Here is a 27,064-nt window from a genome sequence, read left to right on the forward strand (position 1 = left end):
CCTATATCGTTTATAAATATAATAAAAAGTAAGGGTCCCAACACTGAACCTTGGGGTACACCACTGATGACCCCACACCATTCAGAGTATGAATCATTAACCACTACTCTCTGAATACGATCTTTTAGCCAGTTTTCTATCCATTTACATATGGATTTTTCCAAGCCTGTAGACTTTACCTTACACATTAGCCATGTGTGGGGAACTGTGTCAAACGCTTTTGCAAAATCCAGGTATACCACATCCACCGCCACCCCTCTGTCCAAGGTTTTGCTCACCCCCTCATAAAAAGAAATCAGATTTGTTTGACAACTTCTGTCTTTCATGAATCCATGCTGTCTGTTGCTTAAAATATTTTTTTTCAGCAGGAAGTCATCTATGTAGTCTTTTATTAAACTCTCCAGTATCTTCCCAACTATAGAAGTTAAACTAACAGGCCTGTAATTACTTAGTAAAGATTTTGACCCCTTTTTAAATATTGGCACCACATTTTCCTTACGCCAATACAGTGGTGCTGTGCCAGTCATTAAAGAGTCCCTAAAAATTAGAAACAATGGCTTTGAAATGACAGAGCTCAATTTTTTAAGGACCCGTAGGTGTATGCCATCCGGTCCAGGTACTTCACCTTTATTCTATCTAAATATTTTTGTCAACCTTCAATGTTTATGGATGTAAAAGGAAGACATGACCAAGTGCAATGCAAAGTGTCAGATGCAGTGGTGTAAACCACACTGCCACTGGACTCTAGAGCAGTGGAGACGTGTTCTCTGGAGTAACGAATCACGCTTCTCTATCTGGCAATCCGATGGATGTGTCTGAGTTTGGCAGTTGCCAGGAGAAGGGTACTTGCCTACCTGCATTGTGCCAAGTGTAAAATTTGGTGGAGGGGGGATTAGGGTGTGGGGTTGTTTTTCAGGGGTTGGGCTTGGCCCCTTAGTTCCAGTGAAGGGAACTCCTAAGGCATCAGCATCCCAAGACATTTTGGACACTTTCATGCTCCCAACTTTGTGGGAACAGTTTGAGGATGGCCCCGTCTGCCCCCCCCCCCCCCCCAACATGGCTGCGCACCAGTGCACAAGGTTCTGACCTCAACCCGATAGAACACCTTTGGTATGAATTAGAGCAGAGACTGTGAGCCAGGCTTTCTCGTCCAACATTAGTGCCTCACAAATGCACTTCTGGAAGAATGGTCAAACTTTCCCATAGACACACTCCTAAACCTTGTGGACAGCCTTCCCAGAAGAGGTGAAGCTGTTATAGCTGCAAAGGGTGGGCCAACTCAATATGGAACCCTAGGGACTAAGACTGGGATGCCATTAAAGTTCATGTGCGTGTAAAGGCAGGTGTCCCAATACTTTTGGCAATATAGTGTATGTCTCAGACCAAATTTTAAGGGTTGCTTATTTGGTACCTTCAGTCAGTTAGAAACCCTGACATCAACTTTAAAATTGCACGTTGAATCACAGAAAAATACCGGTTAGTGAATGGAAAAAATTTAATCCCAGTAAATACTTGGTAATCCTGCCGTTTCCCTCTTGCATGTGTTGTGCTTTCTGACCATGCTAAGCATGGAAACAGATCTATGGTAGCATGGTCAGTTAGCAGCCCTGCTTCTTCACCCACAGTATACACTGCTGATGCACAATGTTCCTGTAGTACAGACTGATACCCTGCCTTCTCTAATGTTACCTAAAGGACGTTGTGCTGATGCACAATGGTCCTGTAGTCCAGAGTGCTGACCTTATTTAAAAATATTTGTTTCTGTTACACTGCCATACATTTGAGTTACTGACCCCAAATAAGTGTGCAGAACTGAAAAAAATCCTAACCTGCATGTAAGGCTTTGTGTGTTAAAATTATGAGCATAAAGCCAGGCAACTAGCATTTTCTTAGCAACGGAGGTCAGCATTGGCTGCCTTCAAGGTCCTTTCCTGACAGATTTGCTTTGACCTGAGTCTTCACACAGCAAACTCTTGTGTAGTTAGGATCTGATTGTGGCAGTTATTCTCTTGCTCATTTATCACATAAAAATTGTAGGAAAAGTATCAGCTGAAAAGATCCTGCTTTTGTGCCAGAGTCAGGAATATCTGTTTCATAATCATATTGTTGTTTTGCTCAGGGATGGATTACCTTTATTTTGCACTGATTTTGCCAGATGGATAATATGCCAATCTTAGTTGACATTGGGATGCTTTTGTAGCAGTTATTAGAGCAGATATGTCTTACTGTTTTGTGTAAAATTGCAGCACATATACAGTATCTCACAGAAGTGAGTACACCCCTCACATTTTTGTAAATCTTTTATATCTTTTCATGTGACAACACTGAAGAAATGACACTTTGCTACAATGTAAAGTAGTGAGTGTACAGCTTGTATAACAGTGTAAATTTGCTGTCCCCTCAAAATAACTCAACACACAGCCATTAATGTCTAAACCACTGGCAACAAAAGTGAGTACACCCCTAAGTGAAAATGTCCAAATTGGGCCCAATTAGCCATTTTCCCTCCCCGGTGTCATGTGCTTTGTTAATGTTACAAGGTCTTAGGTGTGAATGGGGAGCGGGTGTGTTAAATTTGGTGTTATCGCTCTCACTCTCATACTGGTCACTGCAAGTTCAACATGTCACCTCATGGCAAAGTACTCTCTGAGGATCTGAAAAAAAGAATTGTTGCTCTACACAAAGATGTCCTAGGCTATAAGAAGATTACCAAGACCCTGAAACTAAGCTGCAGCACGGTGGCCAAGACCATACAGCGGTTTAACAGGACAGGTTCCACTTAGAACAAGCCTCACCATGGTCAACCAAAGAAGTTGAGTGCACGAGCTCAGTGTCATATCCACACGTTGTCTTTGGGAAAAAGACATATGAGTGCTGCCAGCATTGCTGCAGAGGTTGAAGGGGTTGGGGGTCTGCCTGTCAGTGCTCAGACCATACGCCGCACACTGCATCAAATGGGTTCTGCATGGCTGTCGTCCAAGAAGGAAGCCTCTTCTAAAGATGATGTACAAGAAAGCCTGCAAACAGTTTGCTGAAGACAAGCAGGCAAAGGATATGGATTACTGGAAACATGTCCTGTGGTCTGATGAGACCAAGATAAACGTATTTGGTTCAGATGGTGTCAAGCGTGTGTGGCGGCAACAAGGAGTACAAAGACAAGTGTGTCTTGCCTACAGTCAAGCATGGTGGTGGGAGTGTCTTGGTCTGGGGGTGCATGAGTGCTGCTGGTACTGGGGAGCTACAGTTCATTGAGGGAACCATGATTGCCATCATGTACTGTAACATACTGAAGCAGAGCATGATCCCCTCCCTTCGGAGACTGGGCCACAGGGCAGTATTCCAACATAACGACCTTAAGCACACCCTCAAGATGACCACTGCCTTGCTAAAGAAGCTGAAGGTAAAGGTGATGGACTGGCCAAGCATGTCTCCAGACCTAAACCCTATTGAGCATCTGTGGGGCATCCTCAAACGGAAGGTGGAGGAGTGCAAAGTCTCTAGCATCCATCAGCTTTGTGATGTCGTCGAGTGGAAGAGGACTCCAGTGGCAACCTGTGAAGCTCTGGTGAACTCCATGCCCAAGAGGGTTAAGGCAATGCTGGAAAATAATGGTGGCCACACAAAATATTGACACTTTGGGCCCAATTTGGACATTGTCACTTTGGGGTGTACTCACTTTTGTTGCCAGCAGTTTAGACATTAATGGCTGTGTGTTGAGTTATTTTGAGGGGACCGCAAATTTACACTGTTATACAAGTTGTACACTCACTACTTTATATTGTAGCAAAGTGCATTTCTTCAGTGTTGTCACATGAAAAGATAGAATAAAATATTTACAAAAATGTGAGGGGTGTATTCACTTCTGGGAGATACTGTACAATACCCGGTAATTCTTAGTTTATTTTTGGAAAAATATTTTTTTGAATACAAACAGGAAGAAAGTACAGAAAAACGTACATACTTTTATTCAAGAGATATAAAGTGTTCAGTTATTTTTCTTTTACATGCGTAGGCAATGATGTATTAATCTAGTTGAACACAGGTGTGAGATGCTAATTTTTTTTCATCTTGCTGTTTCTAAAGTGGGAAAAGAAAAGCTGGTGTTCTATTAATTTTGCTATTGTGTGGAATATTATAGCCCACATGTTCATATTTTACTTTTCACATGCACACTATATAATTTATTAATCCCCTCTAGAGAAGCTGAAATAGTTGCTATGGTTACAAGTGATGCTTGTGAATGGAATAAAAAAAATACAACCAGTTAAGCCAAATGTAAATAGCAGATTTAGATTTGTTTTTGCATTACATTGTATTACATGTAGATTATCATTAATTAATACTCTGCTCTGTAAAGGAATTGGAGAAAACAGATAAGCCTTCGGTGTTAGAAAGAATGACATATAATAAAATTAGAAAAAAGAAAAACAAAAGCTGTAAATAACATTATAGAAACCAATGGTAGTGCAACAGATATCCTATTTTATCCCCTGATTCTGGTTAATCATAATTTATAATTGGGCAAAAAGTGCCTTCTTATCTCTGTGGGTGTAAGGAAATAGTTTTTAATCTTTTATAACCAAAAGGGCATGTTTATGTAACATTCACTAAACATTCGCTGGTGGTTAATGATACGCTGTAATTTATAATGCGTGCACCAGGTAGATTCACCTGAATTGAATATTTGAATAGTTGCACATTTACTTTTTTATTAAATGACCCTAAGGCTAAGTTCACACTAGCTTTGTTAGCAGGCGTTAGACAGGTGTTTGGGAGGCGTTTTTAACGCTCCTCAAACGCCTATGAAAATTCTACACATGGCAGCACACAGTGCTGTTCACACTGAAGCGTTAGCGCCGCGTTGCAGCAAGACTGATGCCTCATGTCAAGTCAAGAGGAGTTGAAGTCTTCCATTCAAGTGTATGGTGACGCTGCTCAAATGCCTGGCAGGCGTTTGCAGGGCATTTGCGAGGCGGTTGTGAGGTGTTTGCTGAGCATTAATACCATTAAACTTCGTTATAGGCATTTGTGGTGCAGTTTTAACGCTTGGCAAACACCTCAAAAATGCGCAAAGAATGCCTGGGAGCGTTTGAGTAGCATTAAAAATGCTTCCCAAAAGCCTGTCTAACGCCTGTCAAATGCTATAGGGGCGTTTGGCAAGAGTTAGAAATTAGAGTGTGAACGAGCCCTTAGTGTTTCAGAACTCAAAGTATACATTGTTAACTAGACTAATTATATCTCGCCAGTTGAACATCTATTCAAAAATACATTGATGGTTGCTAAGGGACCATTATTATAACATTTGGCAGTGGTCCACAATTGAAATTGGACCTTTCAGTCTACAATAATAAATTCCTGACATTTCACAATATACAAGAACAGTATAATTTTTCAAAAAAGCTATACCTTCCATTGTCTAAAAGCAGTCCTTAGGCTCTAGTAAAGTGCTTGTGCCTAGTAGAATGAGATGATGTCATCAGTTTCTATCAGATTGGAGGAAGTATTTACTCAGTTTCCTCTTCCCCGATCCATTGTAATCTTGTAGCACATCACAAGGTATGAAGCTGAGGCAGAAGGTGATGTGTGCCAGACATTTGTATACATGGCAAAGAACTGCACAGGCACCATGATTTACGTGACTTTGTCATATCTTAAGCCAGCATTTAATCCAGGAACTAGATGCTGATCCTGGATGATGTCTGAACAAAGTTGGTGCTGCACACCTAGTGAGAAAAGCAGATGAAGGCACTGTCAGGGGAAAGTGCTGTAATATCCATAAGAGGTGACAAATAACTGTAATTGTAAAAATTACACACTGCTTAGCATGCTTGTACTAAACTTGGTAAAGGTTGGTCCATTTTAATATTGCCAGTTTTACGTTTGATCACAAAATTAGGATTTACTATTATTTATTTATTTTTATTTATTACAGGTACTTATATAGCGTTGTCAATTTACACAGCGCTTTACATCTCCTAGATTGTAAGCTCCAAGGAGCAGGTCCCTCCTATCCCTCTTGTATTGAACTGTATTGTTGCTGTATTGTCTCCTGTTATATTGTAAAGTGCTGAGCAAACTATTGACGCAATATAAATCCTGTATAATAATAATAATAATATATATTGTACATTCGCATCAGTCCCTAACCCTCAAGGAGCATACAATCTAAGGTCCCTAACTTACATTCATACATACACATATTCTAGGGCCAATTTAGACAGTATCCAATTAACCTACCAGCATGTCTTTGGAATGTGGGAGAAAAGCAGAGTACCCAGAGGAAACCCACGAAGGCACAGCGAGAACATGCAAACTCCAGGCAGGTGGTGCCGTGGTTGGGATTCTAACCAATGACCCTAGTACTACCAGGCGGAAGTGCTAACCATTTGACTGGCTTCAGGTTATACACAGAAATTATACAAATCCTCCTACATAAGTTGTACCTGGCTATCTATAGCCATCTTTCCCCGACACCCATTCAAAGTACAGAATTTACATAGGTTCTGAAGTTAGATCAGTGAAGAGCTGAAGTTACGACAGTAAGGAGAGCTCTGGGAGCTGATTGTAGCTGAGCCTGTCAATCAGCTGGAGATCCCTCCTCTGTCACCATTTTTCTTTTGGTGTCAGGAAAACTCATCAGAAATGACTCATGCTTATAGCAGAGGAACAAGGCAGCAGAAAGAAATTACACTTAGGGGGCGATGTACTAAAACTGGTGCAGCTGTGCATGTTAGCCAATCAGCTTCTAACTTCAGTCTCAAAAAATAATAAAAATTGGTAGCAATTGTAACACAAGATCTAGGCAGTCATTATCCAACATCCGCTGGTCGGGTTGCCTCCTAGGGGAAAAGCTGCTCTGTGCAATGGTATTGCACAGAGCAGCCCCAATCCTCCTCTTCTCAGGTCCCCTGCTTGTGCTCTCAGCTCCTCCTCTTTGCTGCTTCCTATGGTGGCACACCTGCTGGCTTGCCACCTTGAAGTCTGCAGGTGTGCCACCATAGGAAGCAGCAAAGAAGAGGAGGGGCTGAGAGCACAAGCAGGGGACCTGAGAGGAGTAATACCATTGCACAGAGCAGCTTTTCCCCTAGGAGGCAACCCGACCAGCGGATATTGGAGAATGATTGCCTAGATCTTCTGTTACAATTGTTACCTAACAAGTAGCCTTCTGGTGAGTGCATAGTGGTGGTGGATCACTCTTTGGACCCCAGAGCACTGTGTGGAACCAGACACTTTTGTTGTGATTAGCAATATCACATCACTTTTTCACCGATACACATTGGAAGGCATTGTCGATGCGATATTGTATTGTTTGCACTGGTATATATATATTGTCGTTTATACTTGTGACATATTCATTGCATTTGTTTTATGCGCCTCACTCTTTGTATATATTTGTTTATTGAGCGTCTAACTTCAGCTTGTTCAATTAAACTTTGGCAATACAACCTGGAAGTTGATTGGTTTCTATGCAGGGCTTCACCAGAGTTTGTACTGTCCAGTTTTAGTAAATAAATGACAGTGATCTGGATTGAGACAAGTACACACTTTAGAGGAATATGCTTCATGTCCCAGATTTACAACCACTTTAAGTAAACTCAAAGTGTATATGGTACCTGGAAAATAAGGGTTGTATTTATTGTTTTATATATGATTGTCTTTTTAATAAATATAAATATTCAATCAAACGAAAAACCACATGTGTGCTGAGAAAATAGTTGCCAAACATACACAGTAATTTATTTTGTTTTTCTTTTATTATGTGCTTGAAGTAATTTTCTTATTAGTTATGGTTTTCAAACCTAGGTTACATTTATGTGAAGTAAAGGCAACAGTAAATCTCTTTTCTCACCCCCCACTGACCTAACTGTGAACTCTTGAGTGACAGACAACAGTGAACAGCTAACTTCTCCTAGTTCATGATGGATATATTTTGATAAATTGTACTTTAGTTTTTTTTAAGGTTCCAGCAAGTTAACTCACAATCCAGAAGCTTCTCTGTGAAATAGTCTGAACTTATTCAGAATAATGTAAAATATCCCCGAACTGATCACATTTTAAAGCCTTAGGTGTCTTTAAGACGTTATATAAACTAATATGTGAACGCATTAAAGCATAGGGTATTTCCAACCTCTTTTTCCTATTGATTGGGAGTAGATAAAATGATTAGTGCTTAACCCATTTGGTGTGATGATTTCACTTAAGCATTAGCTGTGAAATGTTAATCACAACTTTAATTCATCTCACATTAGCATTTTGATTAACTCGGCACTAGCCACTATACTTGAAGACTTATAGTCACAGATAGATGTTAGGGATGACTTTTTCATTAATTAGGTTTGTTAGAGAGCAGCTGATCTTCCCTTCAACAGTTGCAAGAGAAATTATTATACAAATACATATTAAGATATGATTTCTTGACATAGTACCTTTTTATCCATGAAATGTTTGAGTTCTAAGCGGATACATGGTTTATAATATTGAAATTTTTTACTGTTTGGAGAGAACATTTGCACATTATGGTAAATGATCAAAGGGCGCCAAAAAGTTCACCACTAAAATACTGTGAAATATTTGATGGAGGGCTATTAGGTAATTCTTGGTTCATTTTGAGTTCTCGCCATAACCTGTCTGGTATTCTTGACTGTTAACTTCCTAAGCCCTACCTCATAAAAGTCACGGCATCCATGTTTCCATTGTCATCTAACAAAACCAAAAAGCCAGATGCAGTCTGATGAATCTTTATGCGGTATATTTTGAGCTTTTTAAGTACTCTATACCAGTGGTTGTGAATGTATATTTGACCCATTTCACATCATCTACCCCTACAATTATAGAAAAATTGTACTTCTGGGGGCATCTTTTGCAACACATTAGGAAAATGTTCATTTATTGCGCTGAAAAATGTGAGATGATCCTTTATTGCTTTCTAAACATAAGCTTGCTAATTAACTGCTTGCCGTCCAAACTATAGCAGAAATATTGCTACAGGGTGGCACGGGTGTGCCATTCGCTGCTTTGGCTGTCAATCAGTGGATCCCGGCCGGTGATTACTCACCAGCACCTGGTGATCGCCGAGTAATACTGACGGGGAGAGATAACTGTATGTAAACAATAGTTTTCTCCCTGTCAGCTCCTGCACACTGCTTTGTATGGCTCTGCATAGCAGTGCTTACAATGAAGCACACACACAGCACATAATGTGAAACAGCACACAGTTAACCATTTGTAAACGCTATAACTTTCATGTAAACCAATTTATTTACATATATTGCAAAGACATGTAGCAGAATGCATTTTGGCCTACATTTTTGAAGAAATTAGATTTTTAAAAATATTTTTACTGGACATGTTTAATAGCAAAAAGTCAAAAATATTGTTTTTTTCTCAAAATTGTTGGTCCTTTTTTTTAAAAAAAAAAAATAAAAACCACACAGGCAATCAAATACCACTAAAAGAAAGCTCTATTTGTGGGGGAAAAAAAGGACATACATTTCATTTGGGTGCAGCTTTGCATGGCCGCATAAATGTCAGTTAAAATAACGCAGCACCGTATCACAAAAAAATGGCCTGGTTAGGAAGGGGGGTAAATCCTCTGGCTGGCTAATGGTTAAAGTTCACCTTTTAACAAAAAATAATGAATATACATTTTTTTGCAGGTAAATTTTTTTCTATTTTTTTGTTTTGGGAGCCTGGAAAACATTGCACCAGCGATTGCCAGTGCCATACAAGACTCCCACAGACCTGTCAGTGTATCTCGCACAGACAAGCAGATACACTCTCACAGGAAGAATCAATGAATTACCTCAACTCTCATCAGTGCCGTGGTAGTTCACTGAGAACTACAAGTCAACAGCCGCAAAGGACTGCGGTTAATGAGAGACACGGCAGGGTGGGAGGAGCCTTGCACGGCCATTTTTTTAAAAATTCCAACACGGAAGAAAAATATATTTTAAAAATATTCTTCCCAAATATACTGACATATATTTGAAATACTACAATTTTGGCCGTATTCAATATATTTCAAAATATAGTTTTAAACAAATATATATATATTTAAATATATTAAATACAGCCACAATTGCAGTATTTCAAATGTATGTCAATATATTTGAAAATGAATATTTTTTTAAATATATTTTTGTTCCATGTGGGTTGTGACAGCTAGTGGGAGGATCCCGCTAGCTGTCACAGTTGGGGATCGGGGCTGGTTCTTTTGTAACATGTTACATGTTACACCCTGAAATTGGGTGTAATATGTAACATATTCCAAAAGGTAAACTTATCCTGTAAGTAGTTTTTGTGATCTGGAGTTCACCCAGTAAAAGTCACTGTTCACTCTGAACGGAAAATAGATCTTTAGAGAATTTGAGAAGAATATTTTGAAGGTACACTGAAGAATAGATGCTGAGTAGCAATGCATGTTGGCAAAAGTGTTCTTGCACACTAATTTTGACAGTTACTTTAAAAATACATTGCTCTTAGAAGTGATGGACGCCTATACATAAGATATGGGCAGCACAGTGGCTAAGTGGTTAGCACTTCTGCCTGGCAACACTACGGTCATTTATTTGAATCCCAGCCACGGCATTACCTGTGTGGAGTTGGCATGTACTCCCTGTGCCTGTGTGGATTTCCTCCCACACTCCAACATCATGCTGGTATGTTAATTGGCTCCTATCTAAATTGGACCTAATATCTGTATGTATGAATGCGAGTTAGGGACCTTGGGTTCTAAGCTGCTTTAGCATTAGGGACTGATGTGAATGTATTATATATATATATATATATATATATATATATATATATATATATATATATATATATAAAGTGCTGCATAAAATTGAAGGCACTATATGTGACTGCAATAAAGAAATAATAAAATAAAACAGAAAAATCATAGCAGCCAATCAGAAGTTTATTTTCCTTTACTATATGCCCTTTAAAAGCAACCTGGTTATTTGGATATTGAGATAGGCCTTTTGCATACAGCTGTAAAACATGCCTGTTGTTGCGGTGCCTGGGAACAAAAAGGCCAGACTGTTTTTACTTGGCTGTTTATATTCTTGTATCCCACTGTTATTTTTCTGAGGTATGTGTATATTATCCAATAGACTACTGACCTTTGCTATACCATTACAGTAGTATAGTGCAGTGACAAACATAGCAGAAGCATCAACAGATGTCTTTGTCTGGTCTGTGCAAAGTAGATAGGTAGGAGGTGAATAGCAAAATTGAACAACCTTACATTTTTTTATTATCTTTTTATACTAATCTGAATTTTAAAAACCTCCTGCTTGTCATTGTCGATATAATGGACCCTGTGTCCACAAACTTAAATCTGTATTGTGGGGCTTTTTGCATTGGCCCCACCCCAGCTTCATTTCTTTAAAACGCATACTTATGCTGTACGCGTTCCCTCCAGCCAGATCTCGTGTTCAAGCAGTTAAGAACTAGAAGTCATATCACTTATGGAACCCTGGGGTAATTTTACACACTTGGTTACTAAATAACTTGAACGATATGTTAAAAAAGACCATCAATAATTAACCTCATCTATGTAAAATAAACAGTTACTTGCGAGAAAACACCTACATGCCCCAACAAAACATTACAGAGAGAGGTGTAAATATGAACGGCTTCTGTGTGCAACCTAAATATAAGAGCATAACATCTTTTTTTCCTTTCTTACATGTTCTTGAACACAGCTTTGAAGTGACACACAGGCTGTATAACCAGGGCCTGTAAAGCAGAGGGCTACAAGAAAAGTGAATAAAGGTTAATGAAGTGCAAATAGTCCCAGGATTGTTATACAGCAAGTCTTTCAAAATACTTTTGTGTGGTGAAGGGGAATCCAAGTATATTTTACCTTTGAGTTATACACGGAATCTCAGAACATTGTTGTAATCTTTGGAACACATGCTTTTAAGAAACATTCCCTGGAAAGTTTTTGGTGCTGATAGAGGAAAGTAGGGCAATGTTTTTGCATATGCCTAGTGAAATATGAAAGTAAATTTAGGTGTATGTGAAGTATTGGTTTGAAAAAAGCAATCACAAAAGATACTATTAACAAACACACCATAGGAGTGAAATGGAAAAAACATTTTAAAGACTTTTTTGTATCTACCTTTACATTGGTCACATGGCCACTATTCAGAGCTCTATCCCAAGGATCTGGGGGATGGGGATAGAGACTCCATGTGATGATCAACAGCTTCTGTTGACGTCATGCATCCAACCTGCATCCACTCAAAATCTGAAGTGTTGGGTGGGGAGCATTTCAGCAGCACACTGACTTTGGGACTACAGGCACACCATGCATCAGCACAGAGCCCTGCAGTTCCCAAATGAGGAGAGATGCAAACTGCCTACACAGTGTACTTAATGTGGTCAGAAAGAAACAGGATAAAGAGGGTGTTAAAAAAGGGGGACTTGCTGAAACACTTGGTATGTACTGTTTTTCAGTGCTGTTACATAAACAAAAGCATTACCTTGTGCATTGTGAGGGTATTTAAATAAGGTTTATAAGTATTTAACCTCTTGTCGACCACATAATGCAAAGAGGATGGAATTAACAGCAAGCTGCCACACATATGCATCTATGGAAGCCTGAAGTTGTGTCCTGAGCGTGCTCTCCCGACACACTGACTGAGCCGTCACTGATCTCTTGATTGTAACTCCTGATCAGGAGTCAGCTGGACGGGCTCCCGATTTTGTGACTGCTGTTGGAGACAGTCATAGTGGTCACATAATACATGAGCTGGCATGAAGGGATTAACCCCTTCAAGCCTAAGGGTAAAACAAATCTAAATGCCTAAGCACAATTCTGCACCATTGACATGTGTTAGTAAAACCGTCGATATCATCACAACTACTTTGTACATCCAGGTGGATAATACCTTGATTTTTTTCAGGTCAAATTGGGCTTTCAATTGGTGGTAAATGGTAATGGATAGCTCCTAATTTTTTTTTATTAAACTTTTTTGGCCTTACTTCTCTTTTAAAACTGTTGGGATTTTCAGTGTCCAAAACAGTGTTCTCCAAACTGTGGCCCTGGGGGCCGAATGCGGCCCTTTGCTTGCTTTTACCTGGCCCTTGGAGCACTACTTTATTCACTGACAGCAACAAAGGGGCACAATTCCTTCCAATGACACCAACGATGGGACACAATGCCTCCCAATGACACCAATGATGGGGCACAATTCCTCCCAATGACACCAATGATGGGGCACAGCTCCTCCCAATGACACAAACAATGGGGACAAATAACACTAGTGACGGGGCACAATTCTTTCCAATGACACCAATGATGGGGCACAATTCCTTGCATTGACACCAGTGATAGGGCACAATTCCACCCAATGACACCAACAATGGTGCCCAATGACACAAATGTTGGAGCACAATTCCTACCAATGACACCAGCAATGGGGCATTGTTTACGCCAACTGATGCCGGGACATTTTCTATTCCCGACGGCCCCTCTAAAGTCTGAAGGACAGTAAACTGGCCCTTTGTTTAGAAGGTTTGGAGACCCCTGGTCCAGAATAATGATTAGTGCTGAAGTACAGTCATCTTGTTGTTCCTTTAGTCTTTTTAATAATCTTCAATAGCATACACCATTTCACAATCCAGTGTCAAACAACCAGTGGCCAAAAGAGCCTTGATTAAGAGAATGGTTAGGATCAAGGCCCATATCATGTACTATCCAGAGAGCCAGGTGTTCCTTTGGTGCAAAATATATTATAAAAGTTAATTACAGGAACCTCAAAGTGCCTGTTCTTTGGCAGTATTGCTAGTTTGGGTGCATTGATGTACCTGACAAATCTCCTTTGGACTCTGCCTTTTCTTACTCCTAACAATTAGCAGATTATAGATTGTAAAACAGAGGATTCATTTAAACTAAATTGCCTAGGATTGTGACAAGTCTACTTTCAGGAACCATAACAGAATACTATTTGTGGGCTACTCTCTCCATTGTCCTTTTATTATGGGATTATCAGACTGAAATACTGTGTAAAATAATATTTTCATCCAGAGCATGTATTACAGAGTATACCTAAACAAGGTAATGTGATAAAATGTTCACTTACAAAATGTGTAAACAACCACAACAAAATATTATCTCTAATAAAACTGTTTACTGGCACCTGCAGGTTCTAATATTAATATAAAATCTGCTTTTTACGGTTAACCAACTGATTGGGTTATGATATCTGCACATAAGAACTATGAGCTAAGGACTAAGAAAACTTTAATAATTACAATACATCTATATGATTTGGAAAATATAAAAGTAAGTTGTAATGCAAGTGATGCTGTTCTAGTAATTATCTTAAGAGTATTTAAATTCTTAAAGTGGAACTTTAGTCCTGCTAGATCACTTCAGGTTGGCCCTTTTGCAGGTGTAGCTATGTAAAACATTACAAATAAATAAAATGCCTATACTGTTTAAAATCCACTAATACACTGTCTCACCCTGCTCTGCACATACTCAGATGCTCTCCATTTATAGGCATTGTGCCGAAATTGTAGAGGCAGATCTGCTAACAGTCTAAACATTAAAGTGAAACTAACCTATCGATACTAAAGCGGAGCTCCACCCAAAAGGGGAAGTTCCACTTTAAGCCTTTGTCCCCTGCTCCCCATTAAGGATTGGCACCTTTGGGGAGTGGGGGGGGTGAGGGTACCCCGAATTTGACAGGTACCTGCTCCTACGTCCGCTGCGATCGCCTAGGCGATCGGAAGCGGAAGTTTTCCTCCCCGTCGTCTTCTGGGACACGTGACAGGTCCCAGAAGACTACGGGGCCATTCACAAAGCGCAGCGCTTCTCACGCATGCACAGTGGGCACCCAGCTGTGAAGCCGCAAGTTGTCACAGCTGGGTGCAATACTTTAGAGGCTCCTGCAACAGAAAAATAATAAATGCACATTTTTTTACCTGCAAAAAAAAAGTGCATTTATTATTTTTGTATAAAGGTGAACTTATCCTTTAAACACTAAAATAACGGGCACTTTTACCACCCTTCCTGCCCAGGTCAATTTTGAATGACAATTGTGTGATCATGCAACACCGTACCCATAAACATTTTTTTTCATTTTGTTTGCACAAATAGAGCTTTTTTTCTGATGGTATTTAATCACAACTGAGTTTTTAAATTTTTTTCTAAACAAAAAAAACGAAACTTTTGAAAACAAAGCTTGTTTTTTTATTCATTTCCGTTATAAATTTTTGCAAATAACTTTTCTTCATAAAATTAGATCAAAATGTGTTCTACATTTCTTTGGTGAAAATACCTCAAATTAGTGTATATTATGTAGTCTGTAGGAAAGTTAGAGTCCACAATCTATGGTATATATATCTGAGAATCGATCAATCTAATTTCTTGAGGCCCGAAAATGCCAGGATAGTACAAATACCCCCAAATGACCATTTTTGGAAAATAGACAGTCCAAGGTAATTAGTAAGAGGCATGGTGAGTTTTTTGAAGTTGTACTTTTTTTCCCAATTTTTTGGAAAACGAAGAAATGAAAAAAAAATTCACTATTTTATTTTTACTGATTGTCACCAGTCCAGTACAGCCTTATCAAATAACTGGTGTGGTAGTGGTCAGGGTGTAACAGTATGTGAAAAAAAAAATAATTACTTTTTTAATTTTCTTTCAATTTTTTTTCTATTATTTTTTTATTACATGTTTTTCTTTTTTTTACTATTTCTTTTCAACACACTGTGACCAGAGCAATACAATGTTACCATAGTAACATTGTACTACTCTGGGCAAGTGATCAGGATTTTTTTTTTTAACTATTATGATTGCTAAAACTAGTGTATTTCATAAGTATTGCAACCATTTTTACTGAATGAAACTGATTCATTTAGTCTTTTGTTGTGATTAGCTGTGATTGGGCAAAGGTCATCACATGGTACACATGGGCTGTGATTGGCCCTGTCTGTATCATGTGACCACTGTGACTAACCACAACTAACAACACAATTGTTTACAAGAATGGCATGAAAGGAAGCCATCCATTGTATACAAGTGTCATGTGATCTGCTGTGATTGGTCACATGACACTGGCAGTGGGCCAATGTAGTGATCTGTCATCGGCTGTGTCCCATGGACACAGTTGGTGACAGATCATACCACCCTGTGAAGGAGGAGCATCCCACCCGGCCTATAGCAGAATAACTGTGTTTAAACAATGTGAGATGAGCCAGCTGTAAATGATATAACTCCTACAAAGGGCACTCTGCGCCTGTGCCTAGGCATAATTTTCCATTTATTCTGTACCACTGTGTAGCTGTGAGACAGCTAACATGTGAATGGAGGCCACTGATGACACCATCAGTGTAATCCAGTGATTTGAAGCAAGAATTTGTGGTTTAGGCCTCTGATAATGTCACAGTTCTGAAACCTTTGAACATAAAAGAATGTAGTTTGCTTAGGCACTCTCACATGTGCTGCTTCTAATCAAGATATACAGTATATACTAAAGATCCACTTTTTATTTGTTGCTTTTTTGTGTTAATTAATCCTTGCTAACCTGTTAAACTTAAGTTTTTAATGATGAACACTAACTTTCGCCACCCACCCAAAGCCACTCCACCTTCAATCAAATATTTTTGAAACTCCGTTATATATCCTTTTTTTCCTGCTTTCTTCAGGCTCGTCCAGTGATGTCATAGACCCTTCCTATTCTTTGTAATGATGTCTGATGTGAGAGCTTCTCAGGCTGCATGATTATTCTGGAACAAGGGTTGAGTCCATTACAGTCTAGGCTTACAGGAGGTGGGTTTAACCGCTTGCCCTTCATAGCATCTCCCCCCTTCCTGAGCAGGCCATTTTTTGCGTTACGGTGCTGTGTTACTTTACCTGAAAATTGTGCAGTCATGCAACGCTGCTCCCAAATTAAATTGATGTCCTTTTTTTTCCCATGAATTCAGCTTTCTTTCGGTGGTATGTGATTGCCTGTGTGTTTTTTATTTTTTGTGCTATAAAAAAAAAGACCGACAATTTTGCGAAAAACTATATTTTTTGCTATTAAACATGTCCAGTAAAAAAATGTAAAAAATCTAATTTCATCATAAATTTAGGCCAAAATTGTATTCTGCTACATGTCTTTGCTAAATAATTCCAATACGTGTAGATTAATTGCTTTACGTGAAAGTTATAGTATTTACAAATGGCGGTATATATACTGGGATTTTTTTTTTAATTTTTACTAGTAATGGTGGTGATCAGCAACTTATAACGGGGCTGCGGCAAACATTTTGACACTGTTGGGAACTGACTTTTTGTCACTGACATCCCCAATGACACCAATACAGTGATCAGTGCTAATAAAAAGCACTGACATTGTAGTAATGGCACTGGTCAGGAAGGGGTTAACATCTGGGGCAATCAAAGGGTTAACTGTGTGCTGGGTGTGGTTTACTATGGGGTTGTGTCTGTGTGCTTCGCTGTAAGCACACTGGTTTGCTTGGCTGTGCTGTGCACAGCCATTCAAAGCAGTGTGCACAAGCTGACAGGGAGGAGAACTGTTTTGATTACTAACAGCTCTCCCCTAACCCCCCTCTCCCCATGCGTCAGGGATCTACGGCCTCGGTAATCACCGGACAGGACCCAGTGATTGACAGCCGCGGCTGCAAATGGCGGTGCGGGTAGGGCGTGCGCTACCCAGAACTGAAAAATTACGTATATATAGTATATCTGCTATAAGGGGGACAGGAAGCGGTTAATGATGCTGTCCATCATTCAACCTGGAATACTATCAAGATCTAGTTCCAAAAAGTACCACTGTGTGGGACAGCTCCAGAGTGGAAGTGAGTATTGCAACAAAAACTGCTTTTTTTATTTTTACAAATGCTAGACAGCATTAAAAAAAATCATGAAGTTCCCCTTTAAGTATAGATCTGTTTTAAATTAGAAAGTTTTGCTAGAGCTAATCACGATTTCTCCACTTTGGTACCAGATGCAGTATGGGTATACTCTTGAGCATGGAGGAAAACTGGGAAACATGTTCCTATGTATAAAAGAGGATGGAGTTGAAGGAAAGGGCAGTGTTAGGTGCCTTGTAAGAAAGGTCCTCTTTGTGGTGGAGTTAGAGTGGGATTAGATGGTGACTGAGCAGCTACTGATTTGAGAGATTGATAGGTTCAGTTGCTGTGTGGAAAGGGAATTTGCATGGGTAATAGCTGTGGGTGGGGCTCAGAAATTTTGAATGTGTTTGGTATTGCAATTTTTCAATTGGCTAAGGTAATGCAAAGAATGAAAAGTTCTATCATTTTGTTATATCTTCTCTTACACTTCTGTGTCTTTCCACCCCCTGACAATTACCTAGCAGGGTAGAAAGAAGCAGTGCACACATGTAAGTTGCAGCGTGACTCTAAGGGGTTGCTTTACTAATGGCAAATGAGCTGCACTTTTGCAAGGGAATTTTCCATAAGTTTCTTGAATGTGGTGAAAATTCACTTTGCAAAGAGTACAAAATCATGTGCAAAGCAGATTTAAAAAGCAGTATTTTTGCTTTCTCATGATTGGGTGATTGAATTCAGCTGAGTTTCACTATATTTAATAAACCAAGGGACATTTCTAAAGCAAAGTGAATATTCCCTTGCAAAGTGAACAGGTTTTTTGCCATTGGTAAACTAAATGCTAAGTGTCCAAAATTAGTTGTATGGCATAACAACATGGGGTTTGCAGATACCACTGGTTTCTGAAAATCTGGAAGCAGGGCACATGTGGGGTCAGACTTTGTGAATGTCGTAGCATAGGCACACCTTCCCCCATTCTACACTGCAATACATGGGCCTCTCAATAACTTGCTCAGTCACCAAGCAATCTATTATGGAATTCAGGGTAGTACCCCAGCTCTTAGAATGTTATTGTATACCTGCAAGAATGTGGAATGCTTTCCGTTATGACAGGTTGTACCAGGATTGGACCCTTTCCTGACACTGCTATCCAGGACCCAGACCTGCCTCTAAGAGCTCTGAACCAGTAAGACTCCGTGCAAACAGTCTTGTCACCATTGTCTATAGTTTCTACAGCCGCTTTCACATGGGGCAGGTTCCGTTCCGATCAGCAGGGGATCAGCTCAGAGAGCAGGCAGATGGCGCATCCATGTCAACTCCGTTTCTGTAGAGCAGGCACGGACAGAGCCCACGCTGCTCTATGAGCAGCCGGGAGTCAAAGGACTCTGCTGTCTGTTTACACCTGACTACCCTCCAATCTTATCCACCTAAACAGAAAAGGAGGAATTGCCTTGTAATTTTTTTTTTTTTAGCTGACCGGATCTGAACCAGAGGTAGAAGGGTATAAATTGACACAAGTCTGTTTACACCTGCCTCTCCATAAGGGTAAGTGAACCATTAAATCAGATCTGCCTGAAAAACTGACAGGCAGACCTGATCAGATCGCCCATGTTAAAGGGGCCTTATAGGCACAGTGACACGACACAAGTGTTGGATATCGACAAACAGTTTGCTGCAATTGGTAGCCAGCTTCTGTTCTGTGAGCACAATTATGGTGATTCAGATGGCAGAGGCCATGATCAAATCTCTTTCCTGCTGCACACGGCCCTAGCAACCACTGCAAGATATGCTATGGAAAAAGATAGTGGTGATATGAGATTTATTTTATTTAGATCTACACAGGATAGAGGTTTGCTTTAAGCAGGTTTCTGAAATGAAATGGAAGTAGCCATTTTTCCCACTAATGACATGCTCTCAATTTGGAAAAGGATATACTGTATAATGCAGTACAAGTCAATGGATAGCAAAGACTGTAGATTTGTGAAAAAAGTCAAAATTGTCTTTATGTTTATTATGTTCCTTGTGAAGACAGGAGCAGTGATTAAACATCATCCTATCATAATGAACCAAAAGATATCAACATTAGTATCCAAAGAGATAATAACCTAGTAAAAAGAAGTACATTTTGCTATGTTATGTTTCCCTCCAGTGTTTATTACAACCACTAACACAATGTTATTTGCCAGCTTTTTCTCTACTTTCCTATAACTCATTTCTAGAAGTACATAAACCAGAGGGTTGTCAAAAAATGCTAATTTAGAAATAGAACAAAATTAAGCCCCCTGTATGCATTATGTCGCTTGTAGAAGTCTATTAAAGTAAGTAAGACTGCAGCTGAGCCTTTCTTTCTGTTCAGATTTAAGTTAGCTGGACAGTAGCTGGGAAGCTAATTGTAAATCAAACTGAAGTTCATGACACTCCCTGCTATTCATTAGGACACCGGCTGATACCAGAATTGATCAAGCCTAGCTGCAGTATGTCAGCAGGTCTCCCTTGACAACTGAAATCAACTTCATTTGTTAGCAGTGAAAATAATAACAGTTGTATTATTTACACAACAGTGACAACTCATCTGTACATTTCTGAAGGAAATGTATATTTGGACAGAGACATAGAGCAATATTGTACAGCATTACACATAAAAATAAAACCTTACAAAAGAATGGTGCCTTTATAATAGAACATGCTATGGTGTCTTTTTTTAAAAATACATTCTAAGTTAATATTGTAACATTTACAGTATCAGAAAGTCGTTTTGATTGCGTGCTGTTTTTGATCATTGATGTGTGTGTATGTGTGATAGCACTGGACTGATAGTACTAAAGATTGGTTCCAATGGATCCTAAAAGAAGCAAATCCAGGATTGAAGTCTTGTGTAGGTGGACCCCATTCTGGTCCTAGGCTGCTATCTGTGTCTAACAGCAACACAAGGAAGCACTCACCAGATAGTAGATTCTTGGCAGTGTACAGAAGAGTGCTTGATACAAAAGTTCATCTCACTTAATGGACTTTTTGAAACATTTAATAGTTAAGATCATCAGATAAACTCAATTAATTTCAGTGGGGAAAAGCCTGTCCTGTCTTCAGGTTTGAGCAGCCACTTGCCTACGGTGCTGTCAGGAGATGCTAGTTTTCATCAAATCTTAACATCGGTATCTTTGCGCATTTTGTTGTGATTTTATTAACTCCGGTTGCTCACGCCCTGAAGATGGGGGAGTCTGTTAAACACATTTGCTGTATCTGATGCTGTTAACCATGAACATTTTCAGTACCAGGCCCTGCCCCAACCATATTCCAGATATTTTGATCATTGTAATTCATCAACAGACTTTCAAGTGTCCCTTCTAGTGAATATCTGGATGCAATTTATTTATTTATTTTGTGAAGCATTTACCCTGTACAGTAACTTGCATGTAGTACAAATTGTATGTGGTTTTAATAAAAAATGCACACCTATAATTCCTGCATTAGTTGCTATCCTCTATTTTAAATAGCTAGATGGTGAATGTCTGTTAGTAATACACAGTAGCTGTGAGTTGTAGTAGTAAATAACATCCAGTTAATCTCAGCAAGCAAATCAATCAATATTCATCAAATCAATATTCAGTCGAACACTAAACTAGTCTGCAAAAGAAAAGGTGAAACAGACAGCTATTTCTTTAGAACATAAAAGGTAGGCATCTGCTGCAAATATCCCTGCAATGTACATTGGCCACCCAGAGGGGATAGTTACTCTTTAAAACGTATTTAAATACACATACATTGTTTGTTAATGATGCATTGAAGCCCATTAAAAGATAGAATAACAAAACCAGTTTTTGCTGCAATATTCATCTTCAGTTCAGATGTCTTCAGCCAGATTGCCAGAATCATTTACCACACTTTTTTATAGGCCCATGTTATCCTGGACAGTGAATGGAGACACACAACAGAGAAGAGCTCATTTCTCTACAGAGAGAACTGCATTCATTTTTGTCTTTTTTATCTTCCTAGAGTTCAGCTTGAAGGGAACTATACTTAACAGTAAAGCCCCTTTCACATAGGTGATCAGCCTCTCAGTTTTCAAGGATAAGTCTATAGGCAGATCTGATTGGAAACTCTATATAAGTCTATGGATACACCTGCTTGCCTCCAAGTTTGTCCAGGTTCAGGAAAAATAGAAAAGATCAGCATTCTGTTCAGTTTTTTTTTTCAGCCTAAATGTAACCGATCAGAAGTAGCCTAATGTAAAGGAACACCAGACTGTTTACATCCGGCTGCCCATAGATTCGGTAAGAGTCCGTGAAGCTCCATTTTTTTTGAACACTAAATAGACCTAGATGTTACATTCAAAACACCCATCTAATCCTGTTCTGATTCAGCAGGAGATCTATTCACAGCTGAACGAATCAGATGCTACTGTGGTCTTAACAGACATCTTTTTCTCTTGGCTTAGAATTGCTGTATGAATTATTCATATGTGAACCTGTGATTTGCTCATGCAAGGCAAAACAACAGGTTCTCTTAACTTGTTCCTCCACATCAGGACATGCTTACGTTCCATAAGCTTCCATGTTGCTGTGTTCAGCCACAGGAAACAAGGAGAGGTTGCCCAATGTAAACTTTAAATGACATCTAGGGTATACTCAAGGCTATGGACTTCATCCAGCACCAGTGATGTCTTTTTGGGATATTTTGTGTTTTCAAACTCTAGGGTTGAAGTCCCTGGATCAGTCCACCCATACTCTGCCTGATATTTGCCCACAATTCAGCCAGTTCTAATATACGTGAAAGTCTGACTATATAGGCATTATCATCTGATACCAAGCAGGAACAAGTCTCTAAAATGCTCATCATCCTTGACAGATGATTGAACATTCCCTTTTATCCATAGCATAGACAAATGCACTGACAGCACAGTGGCTAGTGGTTTGGTTCAAATCCCAACCACGGCACCACCTGCCTGGAGTTTGCATGTTCTCCCTGTGCCTGCATGGGCTTTCTCCTGGTTCTCTGGTTTCCTCTCACACGCCAAAGACATGCTGGTCAGTTCAGTGGCTCCTGTCTAAATTAGCCTTAGTATGTGTATGTATGAATGTAAGTTAGGGACCTTAGATTGTATGCTCCTTGAGGGTTAGGGACTGATGTGAATATACAATATATATGTAAAGTGCTGCATAAATTGACAGCGCTATAAAAGTGCCTGAAAAAAGTAAATAAAATAATAAATGTATTCACCATATATATGACGCAGTGGAATGTCACCTAGGTCAAAGAGGAAAGTTCTGTTCATTTTTTTTTGGTCCCTTTATTATTCCCTTTATTATTTAAATTCAAATCTAATATTTGTGTAAGTGTCCACAAATGTGATAGAGTAGTATTATTTGTAAGGTATGTGTGTGGTTTATGAAGTGCGTGATTTATGTTGTTCACACCAGCGACAAGTTGTTTTAACAAACCACATCTGATTGTCTTCAACCACAACCAGATTAGAAACTAAACCTGAGTTTGAAAATCTCACTTCACACTGTAGATCCCACATCCATGCATCCTATTCTATCACTAGACTGATTCTGTGGTTGTTGAGAGTTTGTGTAGTTTAATTGAAACAGCTCTGCGTGTGTAAACAGCCCCTTTGTTGGAAGAAGCTTTCACTGTTTAGTTTGTCTTAAGTAACCACAACCTGCTGTTTGTCTGTAAAACATTAGATTCAATGCAAAGATTAAAAGGAAATATGTTACACAATTGCTTTGGTGGGCAGGGAAACATGTAGGTTATATATACCTTATGACTGGTTTATTAAGCAGTACTATTTGTGAGGCAAACAAAAAGAACTTGTCTTCTTGATGTTCATAAGGTCTCTTAGATTGTAAGCTCCAAGGAGCAGGGCCCTCCTAACCCTCTTGTATTGAACTGTATTGTTGCTGTTTAATTTCTGCTAGATGTTTTAATACCAAACCAAGGGAAGTTTGCTGTACTAGTGTACACTTCAAAAGTAGGCTTTTAAAGGAAACCTAAGAATTATTGAGTATGCAAACTGCTGAGCTTCTTTTTAAATTATCACCTGCCTGGCTATTTTGCAGGACCCTCCATGCTCAGTCTCAGTCATTTCTGTCATTGAGATGGAATAAGTATACAGACTGGGAGTCACTTATTTTTTTAAGAAATCTATCTATCTGTCTGTCTGTCTGTCTATCTCCTGCTTATAGTCTTTATCTACTTTGTGACAACCCATGGTAGCTTTACCTTAAACACAGAAGCACAGGTTAAAAGGGTAACTCCCCCTAATGGAAAACAAATAATATAGCATATGCAATTGCTACACAAGCCAAATTGTAACTGAATGTTTTAAATAATTCTTACCTTTTCAATCTGCAGCACTGTAATTTTCTGTAAAATGTAATGCAATATGACAACCTGGAGGCATTACAGATACCATCATATGGCATTTCCTGCTTGTGTGATTGGCTCACTGATTTTCCAGAAGTCTGATTTTAGTCATCCTCTGCAACAAAAATTTCAGTTTTGGTGTAATACTACCTAAGGGTTAATCACTTGTAAAGGGGTGCATACCATGCATTTTCCTCATTAAAACACTGCAAGCACATCAGCTGATTAATAGTGAAAAAGTCACTCACGTTCAGATTCACTCTGCATACAAAAAAACAGCTTTTTCTTAAATGCAGAAATAGGTAGGGATCTACAGCAAAGTTTGTTAAAATCCCTGCAATGTACATTCATCTCCCAGAGGGCATTGTTTTATTTCTCAACAAAAGTTGAGTTACTCTTTAAGGCTGGCCATAAATGGTCTGACAGTAGGAATTGATGCTACTAGTTCTGGCCAGTTCTTTTCTTATAGTGTTTAAGGATTTAAGATGATCATATGCACAGGAAAGTCTCTGAACTGCTGAAATATCACCCTGAGCAGGGTGTCTATCTATATATATATATATATATATATATATATATATATATATATATATATATATATATATGGGAAAAAATATATTGGCAAAGATCTGTCTCTGTCAGCATCAGGTAAGGATGATTGGGAGAAAAAATGCAATCTAGGAGTAGTAACCAATCTGACCAGGCTTCGTACAGCTGTCCATTCAAATAAATTTGTAGCTACAATTATTTTTCACGTACATGCAAAACATTTGTGTTATTACTATCATGACTATTGTTGTGAGGTGTTTCATATTGTTGTTTGTCTTCTACTGGAGGCCAAGCTGTGAAAAATATTCTTTATACTATTCCTTTGTTGCTCAGGAGATTGAAGGATCAGTTGTGGACCAGGGGCGGACTGAACATTTGGGCATTGCCCGAGGGCCCAGTGAGAGGCTCACTGTGCACAATTCCCTAAGCGGTATCTTACCGGATAGCATTTTAAAAAAAAGTTTGAATTCACTGAAAACCGCTACTAAAATACTGCATGCATTGTTTTATCAAGTTATGCGGTATTTTAGTAGTGAAAACCATGCGTTAATGTTTCAGCTGTCAGCAGGGTTCACCACTGACAGCTGAATGTAAAAAAAATAGTTGCCGGCAATTAAAAAATAATTTAAAAACCGGTGTGGGGTCCCCCCGCCATCCATACCAAACCCTTTGGGTCTGCTTTGGATTTTGAGGGGAACCCCCACGCCAAAATTTGTTTAAAAAATGTCGTGTCCCCCCCAAAATGCATACCAGATCCTTATCCGAGCATGCAGCTGGCATGTCAGGAAAGGGGAGGGGCGAGTGAGCCACCCTTCCTAAACCATACCAGTCCACATGCCCTCAACATGGGGGGGGCTTTGGGGCAGGGGGGCCCCCCAAAGCACCTTGTCCCCATGTTGATGGGGACAAGGGCTTCTTCCCCACAACCATGGCCTGTAGTTGTGGGCATCTGTGGGTGGGAATCTGGAATCCCCCTTTAGCAAGAAGGCCCCCAGATTTCAGCCCCCCGTGTGTATGGGGTACATGGTACCTGTACCCATTCACACAAAAAAGTGTAGTGTAAAAAAGATAGGAGGCAGTCTTTGACAAGTCCTTTATTAAAAGAAGAAAAATAAAAGAATGTCCCTCAAAGTAGATCCAACGTCAATCACGATGCCCGCCGCCACTACCCAAAAAAATAAGAACAAAAAAAGGTTCCGCTCCTGACGCTGGCTCACAGCCGTCTGACTGCTCTGCTGGCTTGACAGTTCTTAAATATATAAGGGGCAGGGCCACCTGGGGACATGCCCCTTACATATTTAAGAACTGTCAAGCCAGCAGAGCAGTCAATTGGCCAGTAGCCAACATTGGGAGCGGAGCTTTTTTTTTTTTTTTTTCCTCGGGTAACGGCAGCGGCGGGCATCATGATTGACGTTGGATCTGCTTCTGGGGACATTCTTTTATTTTTCTTCTTTTAATAAAAGACGTGTCCTGTCTTTTTTAACACTACACTTTTTTTTTATGTGAATAGGTAGCAGTACCATGTACCCCATACTCATTCACATGGGGGGGCTGGATCTGGGGGCCCCCTTGCTAAAGTGGCTTCCAGATTCTGATAAGCCCCCAGCCCGCAGACCCCCCACAATGACAGGCCAGGGTTGTGGGGAAGAGGTCCTTGTCCCCATCAACGTGGGGACAAGGTGCTTTGGGGTGGGAAACCCCCCCATGTTGAGGGCATGTGGCCTGATATGGTTCAGGAGAGGGAGGGGGCGCTCGATGTCCCTCCCCTTTTCCTGGCCTTCCGGGCTGCATGCTCGGATAAGGGTTTGGTATGGATCTTGGGGGGGCCCACACCATTTTTTCCTAATTTTGACATGAGGGTTCCCCTCAAAACCCATACCAGACCCAAAGGGCTTGGTATGAATGGAGGGGGGACCCCACGATGTTGTTTTATTATTTTCACATTATTTTTAATGCCCTTTATATGCTGCTGAGCTGCAATATGAAGGTGGGGTGTTATGTGGGTGTGGCTTTGGCTTTAGTGTAGGCAGAGACACAGTGGCCCCATTATAGATTGTAAGCTCGAAAGAGCAGGGCCCTTGACCCCCTCGTGTTTTTTTTTGTTACTGTATTGTCTCATGTTCTGTCCCCCACTATAATGTACAGCGCTGAGCAAACCTTTTAGCGCTATATAAATACTGTATAATAATAATATTGCTTGAGAGCCCCATGAGTTGTCAGTCCGCCCCTCTTGTGGACACAGGACTTGGTTAATTTACAAACTGCACAATTTGCTCTTTAGAGTAAAAAGAGAAATGGCAGTTATGTACATTCAGTACTAATTACCAAAATTGCA

General features: G+C 39.7%; 1 protein-coding gene across 1 annotated transcript in view; it reads left to right on the top strand.

The window, feature by feature from the left end:
* The window catches only part of ASCC3 (activating signal cointegrator 1 complex subunit 3), a 915,848-nt gene that overhangs the window by 858,887 nt on the left and 29,897 nt on the right, over nt 1-27,064 (top strand). The window lies entirely within an intron of this gene.

Source organism: Staurois parvus, unplaced genomic scaffold, assembly GCF_062004578.1.
Source record: "Staurois parvus isolate SC_StPar_1 unplaced genomic scaffold, SC_StPar_1.0 ptg000048l, whole genome shotgun sequence".
Classification (NCBI taxonomy): Eukaryota; Metazoa; Chordata; class Amphibia; order Anura; family Ranidae; genus Staurois; species Staurois parvus.